Below are 18,380 nucleotides of genomic sequence, written 5' to 3' on the forward strand. Positions count from 1 at the left end.
TGACTTCCAACTCTTGTTATTCTCCACTGACCAGCTCTGAATAACAGAGTGTTCAGTGTTCTTTTAGACTAAAATTTATATATATATAAAGTGGCTTCTATTTTGAATTAGATGTTGTGTCTGTCCTCCTGCATAAAGGAGCCAGCCCACAGAACCTGGAGGAGGGTATTGGATCCCTTGGAGATACGCTTACAGACAGTTGTCGGCTACCTAACAGGGTACTGGCAGCTAAGCTCAGTCCCTCTTGAGACTAATAAGTACTAGACTAGACTTTTCAAAATAATTATATCTATTTTTAAAGACTAACAAAACAGTGGGGTTTACCCACTAAATTCTTGGTTTTGAGTGATTTTTGAATTTTTGGAAAATACATTTGTTATCCTTTCATGGTTATTCAAGTAGAATTACTGTCTTTATCATATTTTTTTTCCTTAATCTTCACAACATTTCTGTAAGGTGGAGAAGGTTATCCATGCTTCATTTTAATATAGAGAAGAAAGTTGCCACTTACCATGAACAGTGGCATAACCCAGATCTTACTCAGTCCTTGGAGCGCTTGGATCCGCAGCTGAGATCGGGTACATCCCATGCTGGTACCCTTTAGAAGAATGCTGGGCTGGATCAGCCAGAGTCATTCTTCATTTAAGACACTATGAAGACTCTTCCAGGAAAATCCTTTGTGACATTGATTAGACGATGAATGTTCAGCTAAGAAGAAAGGAATGTTTGACTGTACAAGAGCAATGGCTTCTCAATAGTCTTTATGTTTGGCCATAGTCATAAAATTTTATCTCAAATGCATTTGAACACCGATAATCAATAAATGTCAAGAACAAAACAAAAATCATATATTTTGACACAGTCTGTCAGTAGCTCTCTCAGAACCCCCCACAGCACTTCCCTAATTGCTGGATCTGCAGTTAAGGAAGGACTCCTCACACTGAATCCTTCCATGAGGGGAGATTGCTACCTCATACAGAGGAGCTGAGGGTATTCCATAGGTGTGAAATAGTCACTGTCTTACCTCCATGAGATGGATGCATCCTCCAATAATCCTACCTGACTTGCCTATGGGCAGTTGTGCCAAAAACCAATATGAACTTACCTTTTCTGCTTACATTTTACCTGCTTTATTTATTGGCCCCTCTTGGGAGCTTCCCCTTAAAATCTAAATGGCTTCTAGAATCACTTTCTGCTGTTAGTGAAGTGAACTAAGGCATTTTACAATATAACCAACAGAAGTGATCTCCCATTTCCGTGTTTTAGAGTGTGCCTGGGACCCATTTGGAGACGCACAGATACTTATGTATTTACTTACTCGTCATGTTCTTTGACTTGTATTTTGTTTTCTCCATTGTGGTCTTCTGGCTTCGGAAGAATGCTGGGTTTAGACAATGTAAATGTTGTTCTAATGAATTTGTATGACATAGGTGTCTCATACTATTGATATTTTTGAGACTATTTCTTAACAGTATGGCACATAGCTAGGCCACAATTAATGACTATCACCTCCATTCTTCTTGCATGGTTTAAAAGTCATTTTGTAACCACCTTTGTGTCTGTCTGCTTCAGGTTTTATTGTCTGCTTTCTATTTCTCCTGTTGGCAGTTGCCTGGCTGTGTTTTGTATGCTTGTTGGTTTTACCAGACTGAAAATACAACCGACATAAAACAGGAGATGATTCCCCCTCCATCTGATGTGGACACCGTTCATTTCTAACAAAGCTGTTTTGCCATTGCTGGGGAAAAAAATAAAATAAAATAAAAGCAAGCAGCTGGTTTGATGGAAAAGCTTCCCTAGTCCCCAGAGAACAGTGAGTTCAGATGTGATATAAACTGACAGAGGGTGAAAAGAACTATAATCTCAGGCTGATGACAGAGCTGAGCAACGAGGAACCAGGCTGGATGGCTTGCCAGAGCAGAGGAGTGGAGTAACCTGAAGTAACACCCTGCACGTAAGAAAGGTGACATCAGAAGTGACAATGATCATCTGGCTCGTGTTTACAGCTTTGAGAGCATGGAGAGAAATGTGTGATTGAGATTTTTGAGTGACGCTCACACAAAAACAAGGCTTGCCATGCTCACGGTTCGGTTCTTTAAGGAACTGGCTTTGTGCTGCTTGATATTTTCCTAAACACCAGTAGAGGCCTCCAGATACTTCGTTAAGTAAACAAACATGCCAAGAGGCTGACAGTCTGCTCAGGCAGCGCAGAGAATCCACCGACATTGGGGAGGAACTAATGACACCCTTGATTTTAGCTGGGATAAGAGGAAGTGTTTAACCTCATGATAGAAGCTGCTCTGATGTCCATTAGAGACGTAGAGTTGGTTTAGAATGGAAAGCGGTCATGGTAGATGTCACTGTTGTAATTTGATATTCCATTTAACTAATCACCACGAGGTGAGGTAGCCATTTCACTGTTAACTGTTCAACACTTTTAGGAGAAAATACTACAGCAGGAACAGACCATACACAGGGCTGTTTGTAACCCCCAATCTGGGATCGTTAGCAACAGGGCACTTTTCTGTCTTCCTCAAATCTTAAGTTCTGAGCTGCACATAGTCCTACAGGAAGTGATTATTAAAGACTTACTGGCTACAAAGGCCTCACAAAACTAGAACTAGTAGCTCATGAAGAGATTCTAACAAGCAGCCAAAAGCACCTCTCTAGCTTGCTCCATATTCGTGCATTTGTACACGTGGCTTTAAGTGAATGCCAAGATCTGCATGACCATTACAGATGTCCTACAAGATCTCCATGCCCCTGGGTTTTAATGCACGATCAATGTTGGAACCGCCCAAGTTCTCTCTGCTCTCCATTTGTGTGAGACAGAGGCTGCTGCTGTGACAAATGACCTTCAGATTCAAGTACCAGTGGTAAGTTCCTTTAGGTACCAACCCTTCATAGACTGACTTAAGCAAGTCAGTAGCAAGTCAGTGGCTTTACGTTTCACCCACCTGCTTGACTAAGACTTTCCCTGGTGAGAAGATATATATATATATATATATATATATATATATATATATATATATATATATATATATATATATATATGATATCCATTCAGTTTTCTGTCCTGATAATTGATTTTTAGCTAATTAGGAGCATTTGTGGGCCCTAATTTGATAAGAAAGTGTGAATGTGCCCCCCCCCTACAGCAGGTTTTGTTATTTGCATGTTATTAGGGGAGTGTTAATTAGGCTCCATTCTTCTGTCACACAGAGAAATTAAAAGCCCTCACTTTACAAACTAAGTCTATCAGAGAGAAAAACCAGGTTTCAGCCATCTAGGTTAGTTACCTCTGGAGAGGACTTTGAAAGAAGTGGGTATGCGCATGCCAAAGATAGGCCAGCTCTGTGTTTTCCATTCTTCAGTGTTCCCCAGAGCTCAGTATCTCACCCTTATATAAGAACCTCCTGGATGTCTGCAGAATCCCTGCTCCTTTATTCCTTCTTATTTTCTTAGCCCTCACACATCCCTCTTGGTGTCCTTCTCGGTCCATCTTAATTTTAAAACAAGAGTCACAGGTTTTAAAAAACACCAGCCCTGAAGGATTTTACAGATGCTCTCATGAACAGTTTGGGTCCTGGGATTTCTTTGTTCGGTTTCATCTGCTGAAAGGAGGAAGAGCTGGGCAGACTGTCAGTTGTCTGCTGGGAACAGCAAAGCAAAGGGGGTGGGGGGGGACAGAGCAAGGGAAAGGGATTCCTGCAAAGAGCTTGTTTGTGGAGGGAGCCCATACTGTGCCTTTTGTTTATTTGTGGCCATTTTCACAGGGAAGGGCTGGGCTCACATGAAAAGGAGTCTGTAACAAGGCACCACTTAGAAGGAAGGAAATGGGATGCAGGATAATGAGGTTTTGCATTTGGAGGCTGACAGAGATCCTCATCTCTAGAGTGTGGGTTTTCTGGAATGCCATGGTCATGCTCGCTAAGGCCCGTATTCTGTGCTCATGGTTTTCTCTAGTAGGTTTACATCGGTCATTGGCCCATTTCCTCCCTTCCTGCTTGTGACCGTTTTATAAATTTCAAAAATGAATATAATTGTCTTTGTGTATCCTTTTGGTGAATCATGGAAGTAAACAAGACCATGTTTGCGCAGCTTTCCGTAATGTAATTGTACCCTCCCAGCTAGAGAATGCAAATTAAGCCTGGAATGCTAGTGTTACAACCAACAGGCCATTGGAAAAGTTACAGCGTTCCTTGGAAATGTCTGCTTTTGCGCGTGGCTTACCAGTGTCTTAGAATCATAAAGCATAGCAGGATGAATAGAGAATATATGGTTGCCTAAAAGAAGACTTGACGAGTTGGGTAGAACTTGCTATTTGAATTCCCAATCCATTCATTGCTCATGAATTTGTTTCCTTGGCCCTGATGATTTATTGTTGTCTCATTAGTAAAATGTTGTTCGTGACGACAATGTCCTAGCATAGTGAAGTCTGAATTTGGGAGGCATCTTGATGATCATCCTGGCCTTTCTTAATTTCAGAACTGGTAATACAGTTATTGAATAAATGCTGGCACTCGGTAAGTGCCTGGGTGCCTAGCATCGCCTCCTGTGTGTGTGTGTGACTGCTATCAGCTGGCCGCCATTACTATGAGTGTCATGAACATCAAAAATGTGTCCTGTCCACTACTGTCTTCAGCTCCTTGTCTGAGGTAGACACTCAGTAGACATTTGTTCCACAGATCAATGAACGACAGTTTTAGTGTACCTCATGTTAGTGGAAAATGTTAAGGAGTCTTGATGGAGTCACACATGTTACCAGGGAAGCAGGACTCCTTTGGAAAATTATACTCTCATTAATAAAAAAAAAGAAAATTCAAGAACGGAACTCACGGAACAGTTTTGATAGAGTTTGAAGAAAACAAAAAACTTCAAATCATGCAGTTTCCAGATATTGTGTAGGTGCACAGAGCAGGAGATGGAGAAGAGGAAGAGAGAAAGTCATGCCATTAAGTTAGGCAAGAGAATCAATCACATGACAGACCAGCAGCCACGTGGTGATAGGGAAGGAAGCCACAGGGAAAGAAGAAGACCAAAGTACCAGAAAATGCATCCTTAGGCTCTGGCCGACAGTGGAAAGTAAGACAGCTGAGGAGTAAAAGGGAAAGTCATGCCTTTCTGAGTCCTGACCCAACAGAACCTTATGCTGGTTCTGGATTGGCCAGAGTTCTGGAAGGGAAAAGTTATCAAAGTGAGAACTATTCTTCCTGTCTCTTTAGCATGGCTTAAGGCAGAACTGACTTTCTGTGGGTTTGGTCCTTTAGCCAGGTGACTAACACAGGGAATGCTAGCTCTCCACCCAGGCCAGAGATTCAATTCTTTTGACCAGATGAAAAGAGCTTTCTCTCTATGGGCCTTTACTGCCACTGTAATACTTAATATTTATATTGTTGCTTTTTGTTGGTGTTAAAACTTACCAACTTAAGTTAGGATTTTCTAACATAAATTGAAATATATGTAATTGAAATATATAATTGATATCTATCTATCTATCATCTATCTATCTATCTATCTATCTATCTATCTTTATCATTTCTTAGCAGAAAGGTATCAAACTATAAAAGAAGGCTGACAATAGTATACTCCCATACCAAAAACACAGGGGGCGCTGGAGAGATGGCTTAGTGGTTGAGAGCACTGACTGCTCTTCCAGAGGTCCTGAGTTCAATTCCCAGCAACCACATGGTGTCTTACAGCCATCTGCAATGCGGTCTAATGCCCTCTTCTGGTGTGTCTGAAGACAGCAGTGGTGTACTCATATACATAAAATAAATAAATAAATAAATCCTTAAAAAATATTAAAAAAAAAAAAAAAAGCTGGGCAGTAGTGGTACACACCTTTAATCCCAGCACTTGGGAGGCAGAGGCAGGCGGATTGCTGAGTTTGAGGCCAGCCTGGTTTACAGAGTGAGTTCCAGGACAGCCAGAGATACACAGAGAAACCCTGTCTCAAAAAACCAAAAAAATAAAAAAAATAAAAATAAACCACAGGGAAAAAAGTGATCTAATCCAAGCTAACAAAGTAAACTGAAGGAAATTCTAAAAAAAATGACAAATTGAAGAAGCAGAGTTCCTAAAAACATAAACCTTAATGGAAATGAGATTGATGACATAGAAAAAAATATGAAATAGAAAAAATAGATAAACCAAATTCGGCGTATTAAAGGCCAATCTTTAACAAAACCAAATACGGAAAAAGAGAGAAAACAAGGTTGCAGAGATGGCTCAGTATGTAAGGGTCCTTGACTGGAAACTATGAACACTTGAGTTTACCACATAACAAGCCTAGAATGGTCCTGTATGCACTTGCAACCCCATGGTTGTTGTGCAGGGAGTAGACACCCTGTGGTCACTGTGACATGCTGGTTTCCAGCCTAGTAGTGAGAGGGACAAAAGTGGAGTAGGCGTAGTTCCTGGGTTGAGACCTGGTCTTGAAGAAATAACATGACAAGTGACAGCAGAAGACACCTGATATCCTTCTCTGGCCTCTGTGATTGTGCACACATCTGTGTATAATATATAATCACACCACATACACATACAAAAGAAAACAAATGCTAACAATGCCAGAAATAATATTTAAAATGTAATCATCAATATGAATACTATGGTTAAAATGTCAGTGCTCAAGTTATTAAGAACGTAGAAGAAATAAAAGAATCCCATAAGAAATAACACTTACGCATAGTCAACCTAAACAATCATGTCTTTCAAAGAAATTAAAAAGATGATTATGTTATAATCATTTTCTAGTACTAATAGATTAAAAATGCACATTATCAACTTTAGTTTTTCAAAGCAGTTGTTATATAGGTATATCGTAATGTGTTTAACATGCTGCCTTTATCTAACTAAACAGCTCAGGTGGTTTTCAGACCACTTATGTAGTACTTATGTGGACCCTGTCTCCTGTAAAGTCATTGCGGGGGGGGGGGGGGGGGGGGGGGGGGGGGGGGGGGGGGGGGGGGGGGGGGGGGGCTTGGCTTCTTTGAATGACAAATGTCCTCCATTGTCTTGGACATTTGAATACTTGGTCCCCAGTTGGTACTGCTGTTTAGGAAAGCTTCCAAAGAGTGGCCTTGCTGGAGGAGATATCCCTTGCAAGTGTCCTTTGAAGGTTTAAAGATTTTCCAGTTTGCACTATGCTTCCTGCTTACATTCTGAGGTGAGTTCCCTCAGCATCCGGTACCAGCCTGCTTTTTGCTGCTATGTTCCCATCAGCATGAACCCCTATCTCTTTGGAACTGTACGCCCCCCCCCCCCCCAAAAAAAAAATCCTTTCTTGTCTAAGTTACCTTGGTCATAGTATTTTTTCACAGCAGTGGGGAAGTGCTTCTAGCAACCTCATGCATCTTTCTCCGTCGTCACATGCTATTCACAAGAGAGTCCGCCTAATGCAGCCTGGTCCCTAAGCTCCTGAGACTCTTTCTCAAAATGGCCTTTCCTAGGCGTAGGTGTGCCCTGAAACAGTGTTCTTAGAGACACGTGCTGTTTTGAGACTTGGGAAGCTCCAGGGAAGGCTTTTAAGAGTCACTTCTTGATCTCTCCACGTTGGCTCAGGAGACCTGAGTGCCGTGGCGCAGTTGTTTCAGAATGTTCTAACAATTAACATCTTACATAATTTTAACCTGAATATGTTCAGATTTTCATTTTATAAGCATTACTTATCATATCCTCCCCTTTCAAGTTTTCTTATTGCTGCAGAACCAAATTCCAGGTTGAAAAGCAAAATAGAAAGAAATGTGAATCTCTGATTTTTCTCATGCTCGTACTTCCACATGAGCGAGTGCAGATTTTCAAAGCAGCACTCAGAGGTTCAAAGTCTATAGTTCAAAGCCAAGGGCAGATTCAGAGAACAGGTGTAAGGACAAATTTATTGCAGTGATTCCTCCCCAAAAGAAATGCAATGATGTCTCTGCATTGGAGATGCAACGTCTCTGCCGCCGCGAGTGCAGCAGCTTTCTCTCTTCTCTTTACACAGCTTCTTAGGACAGAGAAAATGAAGAGGATCAGACATCCAAGAGCTGCAGGAACAAACCTGGCCGTGGACTCAAAGGCTGCATGCACACAACATGATTGGAGTCAAGCAGGGAGAATATCTTCCTCTTCAATGTATTTGGTGAATGGTGTCTCCTTCCTCCCTAATACACAAGGTGGATGCTGAAATAAGATGATTCATGACAATTTATGGGAAACATGTGGCAAGAATGCCTGCATCGTTTGTCTTGACAAACAAAGTGGTTTTCATTCTCTTTTATCTGTCATTTTAGTCCAGCGTATAGCAAGTTTAATATATACTGAACTTTAAGGAGAAAAAAAAATCTAGAATCAAAGTGGAATGAGAAAATGTTCCATTGCTGGTTTCATCGTTTCATTTCTCTTAGACTTTGAGGACGGATCTTACAACTTATTTCTTACAGTAGAAGGTAAGACAGAGCAACCCTGTATGGGTGTCATCTTTTCTAGCTCTTGTGTGTGTGTGTGTGTGTGTGTGTGTGTGTGTGTGTACTGACCTGAGACGACCGTCACACCAGTGAGTTGTTTTTCTTTTTCCCTCTCTTTTTAAAACTAAAAATCCACCTTAGGATTTCCACAAGGTGGAAAAGGAGCCACTTCCAATCCCAAGAAAAGTGACAACAGACTGGAATAAATGCACTAATTGTTCTTCAAATAAAATCTGTGAAAAATTTAAATGAACATCTGTTTGAAGAATAGAGCTATTACAGGGAATGTTCTGCACAGACAATATGCCGCACAGGATACGTGTACAAATAATGCTGTGAAATTGTTTAATTAACTCATAAAAGGGGGAGTCTACTAAAGGAAACATAAGCACTACACTCCGGAGATATTTGACAGTCTTCAAGAGCAGACGTGATTATGATTATAATTATTTTAGTAAATTGAGCCATAATTTCTCTTTCTGTTGTAAAATAAGGTATATTATGAATCCTAAATAGGATAAACCTTTAACCATAAATAATTCATTCAAACCTGACTTCAGCATTGCGATCCTTCCTCGAGATGTGCTTGGGTAAATACAACTGAGCCAAGCAAGCATTCAACATGAGACTTGAACCGTAAGAAGATCTGGCTTCATGTGTGTGCTGTGGAAATTGGTTTCAATATTTTATAGAGAGAACTTCTGACACAGATTTGGATGTTTGCCCCTAGGAAGCACCAATTATTTATAAGATAATGGTGTATAGTGGATATGGGTAATTTTATTTTCCTAATAACGAAAATGCGCTCAGAGGTCTTATGATATTGAACATGAAGGCTACAACAATGGTTTTGTGTGTGAGGTCAGCCAGTTTTATTTGAAGCAAATTCATTGACCATTCGTTATGTACAAAGTTTGTTTAATATTGTTATGCAAATTACTAAATCTGCGCTACTCCATTATTTTTCATTCTCCATTTTGACAATTGCCTATTTTTATATTCATAACTTTGGTTGGTAATTACAGGAATGTTACATTTTCTGTATATTTCCTTTATCACTCTTATTAACTGAAATTACTGCAGGAAGGAAATTAATCAGACAAATTAGTATGCTTATTCATGAAACCTAGATTACAGTAAACCCCAAGATTAAGACTAATGAAACAATTACTTCTTTAATCATTATTGAAAATGGGAACATTGCTCAGCTATCTGACAGTAACTGCAGCGAGCCTTGGAGATAGATAAACGAGTGTGTTTTTCTTGACTGCTCGTTCATGAAAGTAAGATCATTATCAACTGCTGGGAGTTTTGATTTCATATTTAACATTTTTTTCTGGGAAAGGTTTCTTTTTATTAGAAAAAAAAAGAAGCCCATTTCTCCAATAGGTTTCTCTTCTTGAAAAATTATCCTGGCTCTGAAATCTCACAAAGTAAGATGTAAGTCAATGCTGTAGGCAGAATAGATGTGGTACTTTTGCTTTTTTACACAAATAAATGTTGCAGTAGAACTGAAACTATTCAGCTAAGATACCTAAAGATGTCAATCTGAGTTAACAGCTTATTTTTAAAAGGAAACAGTAGAGCAGCAGGTTAATGATAAAAACCCACAATCTCCAAATGGCACAGTAACAGCTTCCTGGTGCCTGGAGACAACTATCATTCAATTGTTTCCACCTTTAAGGTTTCTGTCCATTATTTTCAGGTTGGATTGCTTTTTCTCTTTCTGAACATTTGGTATTAGTAGAAAGCTAGTGATTTTTTTTTTCAGTATACTAGGTAAATACATTAATCCATTGATTCCTACATCCTATTTGCATGCTTAAAATGCTTGCCTGATAAATATGAGATTTGTCTTAAATTAAAACACTAATTTTTATTGTCAAATTCATAAGCCATCTCCTGATCTTCCATGGTACAGCAATATCAGTGTTACCAATATTTTCTTAAACCTGTTTCCCCACATTTGATAGCAGGATAAAATATAACACATCATTACATTTGTTAAAGACAGTAATCTTTCAGTGTGTGTCCTAAATTTTTGTGATAAGTAACACTAGTTAAAAATTTTCAGTTATAAAAATGAGCAGATGAATGGCATTTTATTAATTATTTACAAATGTACAAATTTTATTAATGAGCTATAAAAAAAATGGGCTAGGCAGAGGCAGGCTGCTATTTTTTACACAGTAAGTTTTATACCAGCCAGGAGAAAAGAATATATGTAAGTGTATGTATAGTATGTGTATATGTGCATGTCTATGTGTATATGTATGTATATGTATGTCTCCTATATACATATCTTTACTATATGCAATTAATATATATATCAACTACATATATTATATAGTGAGACCCTGTTTCAAGAAGAAGAAAGAATGAATGAATGAATAAATGAATGAATGTATGAATGAATGGCAGCCAGTCAGCTCTGGCATGATCCCCAAAGTTGAGGAAGTTGGTGTTTTATGCTGAGAAAGTAATGCTGGAGGCAGAAATCAGGAAGAATGAGGCAAAGCTCCACTCAAGGTTCAGGTAGGTAGGTACCTGGACCACTATCTCAAACCTGTCTCAGAATAAAATTCTGTGATCTACCCAGCAGAGGAGAAATTTCTTTCTTGTGTTGTTGATATAGAGAAACTCAGCTAACAAATCTAAAATCAGGAGCTTGAGGCTGTATAGCTCAGTAATAGAAAGTTTATGTAGCATAGTATATGTGAATCCCTAAGCTTAATCCCCAGTACTGAAAAACAAGACAAATAAAACAAAATACAAAACAAAGCAAGAGGAACCTAATCCAAACAAGAGCCAGTGTGACCTTGAATTGGAAAGACAATCTGGGTTCAGTCTTGGGAGTCCTCTGGCCAACCCTCTCCCCCTTTTTGGCCCTCAGAATGCAGATGGAGACTGCTTTTGTCAGGGATTGGGATGCCTCCTATCCTTGGGTTCAAAGCCAGGTCCTAAGCCAAAAGCTTACAAAAGGTGTCTTGAGGACGCTTCAGGTGAAAGAGGAAGGCCCAAGCATCACCCATCCATCACAGGAGCCGTTGGTCCACAGCATTTACAACCACAGTTTTCAGTTCTATTTAAACCACATTCTTAAAAATCCCTGCCAGGGGGAAAAAAAGCCCTTCATATGAACTCTCCAATGTGACAGATCAGAAGAAAAAAAAAACAGAAAAAGGAAATCCAGAGGAAATTTTTCTGATAAAACAAAAAGTAAAACTTGAAAGCAAGTTGTAATTTAATACTAGTAAGATTTGGCACTGTATTGGAAACAACAAGACTCTTCAACAGGGAAACATCCCGTGAACAAGAAAACATTCTGGCAAACTGTAGCCAAGGTAACATAAATCTGAACATGCAAACATATGAGAGGAAGCATTTCCAGAGGCATCAAGAGACAAAGGATGAAAAATGAAATGAAAATTGAGAGAAAAATAGTGGTCTGGGAACAGAATCTAGTCTTCTCCCTGTATTAGAAAGCCTTGGATCATGAGAAAGGACTGAGGGAGAGACATAGGCACGCACTGTCTTCTTTATAAGTAGGTTGTAGGAATAGAAAGACAACTAAGAATTAAAGATGGTGACTTTGCTGGCCAAGACTAGCTTTATATAAGCTATTTGACTTTTTAAAGCATGTTTCTGTATTACTTTACTATGACTAAACTAATAATTCAAAAGATAAATAGATAAAACTATACTCATTCAGAGATTCTCTGTTTTCATATCTCTCTGACTAATCTATCCCAAAGGCAACCCAAAGGAAGAAAGATTTATTTTGCTGGATGATTTCAGAGGTGCCATTCCCTCGTGGCAGGAGGAGTATGACCTAGCAGCCCACTCTGGTCGTGGGGTTAGGAAGCAGAGAAAAGCAGACAATCCAGGATGGAGTCAGATGCAGATACAGTACCTGCTGACAGCTTCTTCCAGCCAGGATCCTTTTAACTTTTAGCCACCCCAATAATGCTGTTGTACTTCCTAGTTTTAAGTCAACTTGACACAGCTAGAGTCATCAGAGAAGAAGGAGCTTCAACTGAGAAAATATCCCCATAAGTTTGAGTAATAGGCAAGCGTAGAACATTTTTCAATTGGTGGGGGAGGTCCTAGCCCATTGTGCCACCATGGGTTGGTGGTCTTGGATTCTATAAGAAAGCAGGCTGAGCAAGGTATCGGGAGCAAGCCAGTAAGCCACACCCCTCCATGGTAACTGCATCAGCTCCTGTCTCTAGGTTTCTGCCCTGTTTTTGCTCCTGTTCGGACTTTCTCCAATGATGAATAGTGAGTGATATGGAAGTATAAGTCAAGTAAACCCTCTCCTTCCAAACTTGCTTTTGGATCATGATGCCTCTTCATTGTGACAGACCACTAAGACAGCCACCGCATAAAATTATCAAGACAATAGTCAGCCCATTGGCTCAGAGAGCTCATGTTCTATTTCTGGAAACTCTCTCACAGATACAGCCAGAGATGTGCTTTGCATTTATCAATCTAATCAGGATGACAATCAAAATTATCTATCCTAGTGCTCATGATTTATGAACAAATAGGAGCAAAAGAACTTAAGTCACAGGAACTAAGAAAAAGAAAGCAGAGAGTCGTTCTGACTAGAGAAGCATGGCCACTTTCCAGCTTAGAAAAAAATGATCTATTTTCCAGGGGGCAGTTCACACTTTATAACTTGCAGAGAGGCAAGCCATGAATATGGTGGGCTGTTCTTTGTGCTCAGAGATCTGAGGACTTGGTAGAAAAAGGGGAGTTGTGTGATGGACCCCTAGTGGGACTGAAAGTCAATGACCCAACATGGCCCTATGCCAGGTACCAGAGGCTTCATGTACTGCATCTTTCCTGAACTTTGTAATGGTATGAATCTGAAATGTCTCTCACAAGCATATGTTTTAAATTCTTAGTGTCTATCTTGTGTATTATTTTGAAGGCTATGGGGCTCTTAGGAGGCTGGCCTAGCTGTAGTGGGTCCCTAGTTGTGGACCTTTGATAGTTATACCTGCCCCAGTCTAACTTGTTTTATTCCTGTCTATCAAAATTTGATAATCTCCTTCCGTGCAATCCTTTGTTTCTGTGAACTCGCTCCCCCTTTCTTGCAGTGATAGCCTTACGTCTTCTAAAACCGTGATCCAAAGTAAATCTGTTTGCTTATGAGTTACCTCTATCAACTATATAGCCACAGAAATGTAAAAAAATACTACAAACTTGCTTTCAAAAGCCTAGATATTATGTCAGTGTAAAAATAAAAGTTCTACTTTTGCAGAGTAAAGCAACTGTTAGGCCTCAGCCATTTGGAATTGTGAAGTGCTGTCCCAGGACCCAACACAGTTACTGTTTTTAAGTGTTGTAATTAACCATGGGAGACCTTAATAACTTTGGGTCCCATAATGTTCCTTCATAGCAAAGGTGGGAGTGGGAGCTCATGAGCCCCCACCTGAAGAGATATGAGCAGCTCCTGGCTACTGGGATGGAGGAGACATTTTTTTCCAGTGGTAAAGCTTCCTAAAGGCTGCTCGTGTTCCTGTAGGCAACAGCCTATCCTGCTCTTGTAAGTGAACCAATTAAGCTCATTGCTTTACCAAGCTAGACACAAGTGAAATGGTTTCTTTGGTCTGCCATGGGTGCCCTGTCTGGATGGATAGATGTTCGTCTCCTCAGAAAGAGTTTACAGTGTAGGAATACTGATCCTGTATCTGTAACAGACCCGGTTTAATTTTCTCTTGAAGCAAATGAAAGTAACCAGGAAGAAAGGAAGAGAAAAAAACAAAACCAAAAAGATACAAATGAAAACACTCATATATTTCTTATTATGGTAGTTATGGCATGGGCTTTTTAAAAAGACACTTCACATACATACTTACACCAGCCGTAGACATGTATCAAGCAAAAATTCATTGCTCAGAAATGTCAAGAATATCTCACAGCTTTGCTAAGTATGAGCCAAACCAGACAGAACTCAGCTTTATAAGGTGAACAAGATTTCAGTCATAATGCAGTTAAGCTATCTTGGTAAAATGTCAGGGTCTAAATTAAGAGAGATAAAGCTTTCACTTTGCCTGGATCATGACACAGTTAGACTTGTGTTTGGGACCCTGATGTGAATTGGGACAATCTGAATAAAGAAATGGCAAATATAAGTAGAAGCAAAACTGTATTCTATAAGGAACAGCTAGAACTATTGATGATTTAAGCCTAGGGGACAGCAGACCACTTGGAGTATATGCTGGATATTTTACCATATTTGGGAACTCCTGTGTAGATAAAGGAATGTAGCTCATTCTTGATTTTTGTTCTTGAGATTAGAACATTCATGTGGATGTGAGTCATAGGAGGAATTAGACAGAAGGAATTCTAACAAGTACTGAATGGTGGATTTATGTCTTACAGGTCACTTACTGACCATCATTGAAAATCTTCAAGAGGCAATCAGCTGGCCGTCCACTAAGGCCTTCAAGATTATCATATCAAAATAGAGACTGTGAATTGAAATTTAATGTCTTATTCACCTCTAACACTGTAGGTCCTAAGAACTGTAAATCTTGAGATTTGATCTCCATATACTGATTATTTAATAAATATTGGTCATTTCCTATTAACCAGCGAGAAAAAGAAAAAGACACTGCCTCCTGAAGTGCTAAGCCCAACAGAGGAGCTAATTGTTAGGGAGATAATTTATTTTTGATAGTAAGATTCACTGTAGTGAGTATCGGGAACAATGGAATACCTAGAGAGCATATAATTCACCTTCTGATGAGGTTTGGAGAATGAGGAAAGGCTCCTTTAAGAGAGTGATGTTTAAGGTTAGCTCCAAAATCTGAGTTAAGATTTGGAGTTGAGGTTCAGCAAAATGTCTTGGACTAGACACATATCAAAATAAAATTTCTTCCTTATTCCTCAATCTTGTAAGGATTTTGGTGCCTTCCTGCTTTGTTGAAGTACTGTGGACATTGCCTGAGGATTGATTTTTCTGTCTTCTAGAAAGTTTCCTGTTACAGCCTAGTCAATCAGATTTGGGCACTTATGGTGGCCCCTTTATTTCCATTGAATAATCATTTATTTGGTTAGATATAATACCATGTCCTATTACTAATTCCAAATCCCCAGACTCTGAGTTGTATGCATAGAAAATAGAATTTGCTTCCTTATCCTTAACTTTAGAGTGAGCCTACAGTCATTTCAGTACTAATCATAAAACCAAGAGGTTTTGAAAATGTCAATCATAATTTCAGACTTCAAATACTGATTATTTAACAAAGAAGTATTGGTCACAACCAGTGAGTCAGTCTGACGGTTACTGTTTATTGTCAGCTTTCTCTGGAATCATCTAGAGTATACCTGAAGGCGTGACTGTGAGGGACAATTTAGCTTTCCATCATGCCTTTGACAATTGTCTTCTTTCAGTTAATAGAGGTGGGAAGAGAGTAAAGTGAGCAGCGCCATTTTCTGGGTATGAGAAGGGGAAAGTTAGCTGAGTACCAGCGTGAATTGGTCTTTGCTCTTGACTGAGGATACAATGTAATCAGCTGCCTTTAGGCTCCTGCTGCTATGAATTCCCTGCTTTGATAGACTGTGACCTAAAACTGAGCAAAAATAAACCATTCCTTCCTTAAGTTCTTTTTCGGAGTATTTATCGCACCAACAATCAACTAAAGCAATCAGTGAACAAACGTTATTACTGCATGAACACCATTCTTCAATGTATTTTAGAAATCTATGGATAGAAACCATTCATAAACACAAGACTTAAAAAAGCATCTGATGATATGAAAGGATCACCCAGGGTTTATGAAGGTCTTCATAAGGGAGCATTTCTATATGTGTGAATTACTATTGAATTTATAGTTAGATTTTAATTAGTTAAGAAATTTAACATTATGTAATATCATTTGGCATGGTCCCTCCTGGGGACTGTGCAATCAAAAAGTGACACCTAAACATTGAGCAAGGTTGTAGTTCAGCTAGTGTGACTTGTTACAGATGCTTGGTGACTTTTAGTCAACAAGTGATTAGAGACAACGATATCAGTGCATAGTGTAGGGAGAGTTATGTGTATATAAAATGTTTTGAAAATATATGCTCACATAGCACTGTCTTGTCCCCTCTTCTCTCTCTTGCTTTGAGTCTGTTTTTATTCCCAACAAGTTCCTCTCTTGCCTCCTTATCTTTTTTCCCCCCCAACTAACTGAATTTTGTCAGGGCTCCTGGCAGTTATTTGTTGGAGAACTTACAAGTCTCTAAACTGATGAAGATATTCTCCACCCAATAATGATCAAATTACAATACACCCCAGCCAGGGGTGGGGTCTCCCAATCCCCTCTGCTGTCTATGATGGAAGGTTGGCAGGTTTGGTCTTATGCGGGTCCTTGTGCAGATCATTCCAGCTGCTGTGAGCTTGTGTGCATAGCACCGAGTCATATCCAGGGGACATGTTTCAGGCACTCCTTCTTATCACCCGGCTCTCATATTCCTCTCATCCTTTCTTCAAGATATTTTCTGAGCCTTGGAAAGGGTGATCTTGATGATTCACTTAGAAAAAAAAAAGAACACTCACAAACACTTATTCTCAGTACTTTGGTCAGCTTTGAGTTTCTGCATTCACCAAGACTGGGAGCTGCAGCAAGCTATCAGGAGAAGTATACATTTTCAGAAGGCAGTTTGGCAAGATTTCCATTTTATCAAAATAACACTGGTGGCTTCCTCTTTGTGGCCTGTGATCTGCTAATCTATGAGCGTTTGTCAGGGTTTACAGACCCAATCATGCATTTCATGCTGTGGTACAGATCTCAAGTCTAAAGTGGTTGGTGGCTGCATGACCTCCATGCCACTATTACGTCATGGCGCACATGTTGCCAGACAAGTCTTTGTTGTTGCATTGTGCATCACTGGGTAATTTCTGATTTTTCTACTCCTGTGGCCAGTCTTCCCAGTAACTGTCAACATTATGAAATCTAGAGAGCAGAGAGAACATTTCTAGCTCATAAACATAACTCTTAAAAAATAAAAATAGTTCGCAAGATTATGTTCTTGGCAAGCTTTTACATCTAAAATCTTATTGTGCTAAATCATTCACAATAAGTAGATCCTGCTGTAGTGTTCTATTACAAATAAAAAAAAATAGTTTCCTAAATGTGTAACTCCTAAGTTACTTATTCCAAGGTTATTTTTGTTTGCACCATTACAACTAGAATTTGTTTCTCCAGACAAGGTTTCTGTGTGTAGCCTTGGCTAGCCTGCAACTCCCTCTGAAAACTACTCTCATCTGGAACTCACAGAGATCCCCTGCCTCTGCCTCCTGAGTGCTGGTACTAAAGGCATGTGCCACTATCACCCAGCTTAAACTAGAATTTCTATTAGGATTTCTAACCACTCAGGAACATAATATTTATAAAAATAATAAATTGAAGCTTGTCTTTGAAAATATCATAGAGCTAATTTACTTTAGTGGTGATTTTCTTATTTTTTTATGAATTGTTTATGAATTGCTTGGCTTAAAATTTTATATTCTGTGCTACATATCAAATTGAAAAATGTCCCATGTGCTGAGAATTTTGGGTTTCATGTCTGGATTTTGATTTAACCTTAGTAGGTAATTAGGAACAGGGGCAATGGACCTGTCTTCTAGTTGATTGTAAATCAATAAAGTGTACAGGGCCTTATATCAGGGAAACTGATGTGTGTGAGTGTGTGCTTGTGTGCATGTGGGTGTGTGTGTGTGTGTTTGTGCATGCGTGCACTCGTGCGTGCATGTGTGTGTGTGTGTGTGTGTGTGTGCTTGTGCGCGCGCATGTGCGCGTGCGCGCATGCATGCTTGTTATATAACCAAAGGTGAGGTGTTCAAACTGGAGATTACCCTCTTCAAATTTTCTACCTGAACCATGTTGTTCATAAGGTCTTGTACCTTCCACAACACTATCGAATTAACTT

At 39.4% G+C, this 18,380-nt stretch overlaps 1 long non-coding RNA gene across 7 annotated transcripts in view; it reads left to right on the top strand.

Moving 5' to 3' along the window:
• The window catches only part of LOC143441308 (uncharacterized), a 71,552-nt gene extending 55,188 nt beyond the window's left edge, over nt 1-16,364 (top strand). For 3 of the 7 annotated variants that reach the window (XR_013108600.1, XR_013108594.1, XR_013108599.1), the window contains 3 exons: nt 7,988-8,432; nt 13,858-14,004; nt 14,844-16,364. This is a non-coding gene — a long non-coding RNA (uncharacterized LOC143441308). Of the gene's footprint in view, nt 1-1,572; nt 2,877-7,987; nt 8,433-8,591; nt 14,005-14,843 lie in introns of all 7 variants that reach the window. The other 4 variants (XR_013108597.1, XR_013108595.1, XR_013108598.1 and 1 more) reach the window with 4 other exon arrangements.
• The last annotated feature ends 2,016 nt before the right edge of the window (nt 16,365-18,380 follow it).

Source organism: Arvicanthis niloticus, chromosome 2 (genome assembly GCF_011762505.2).
Source record: "Arvicanthis niloticus isolate mArvNil1 chromosome 2, mArvNil1.pat.X, whole genome shotgun sequence".
In the NCBI taxonomy this organism is placed as follows: domain Eukaryota; kingdom Metazoa; phylum Chordata; class Mammalia; order Rodentia; family Muridae; genus Arvicanthis; species Arvicanthis niloticus.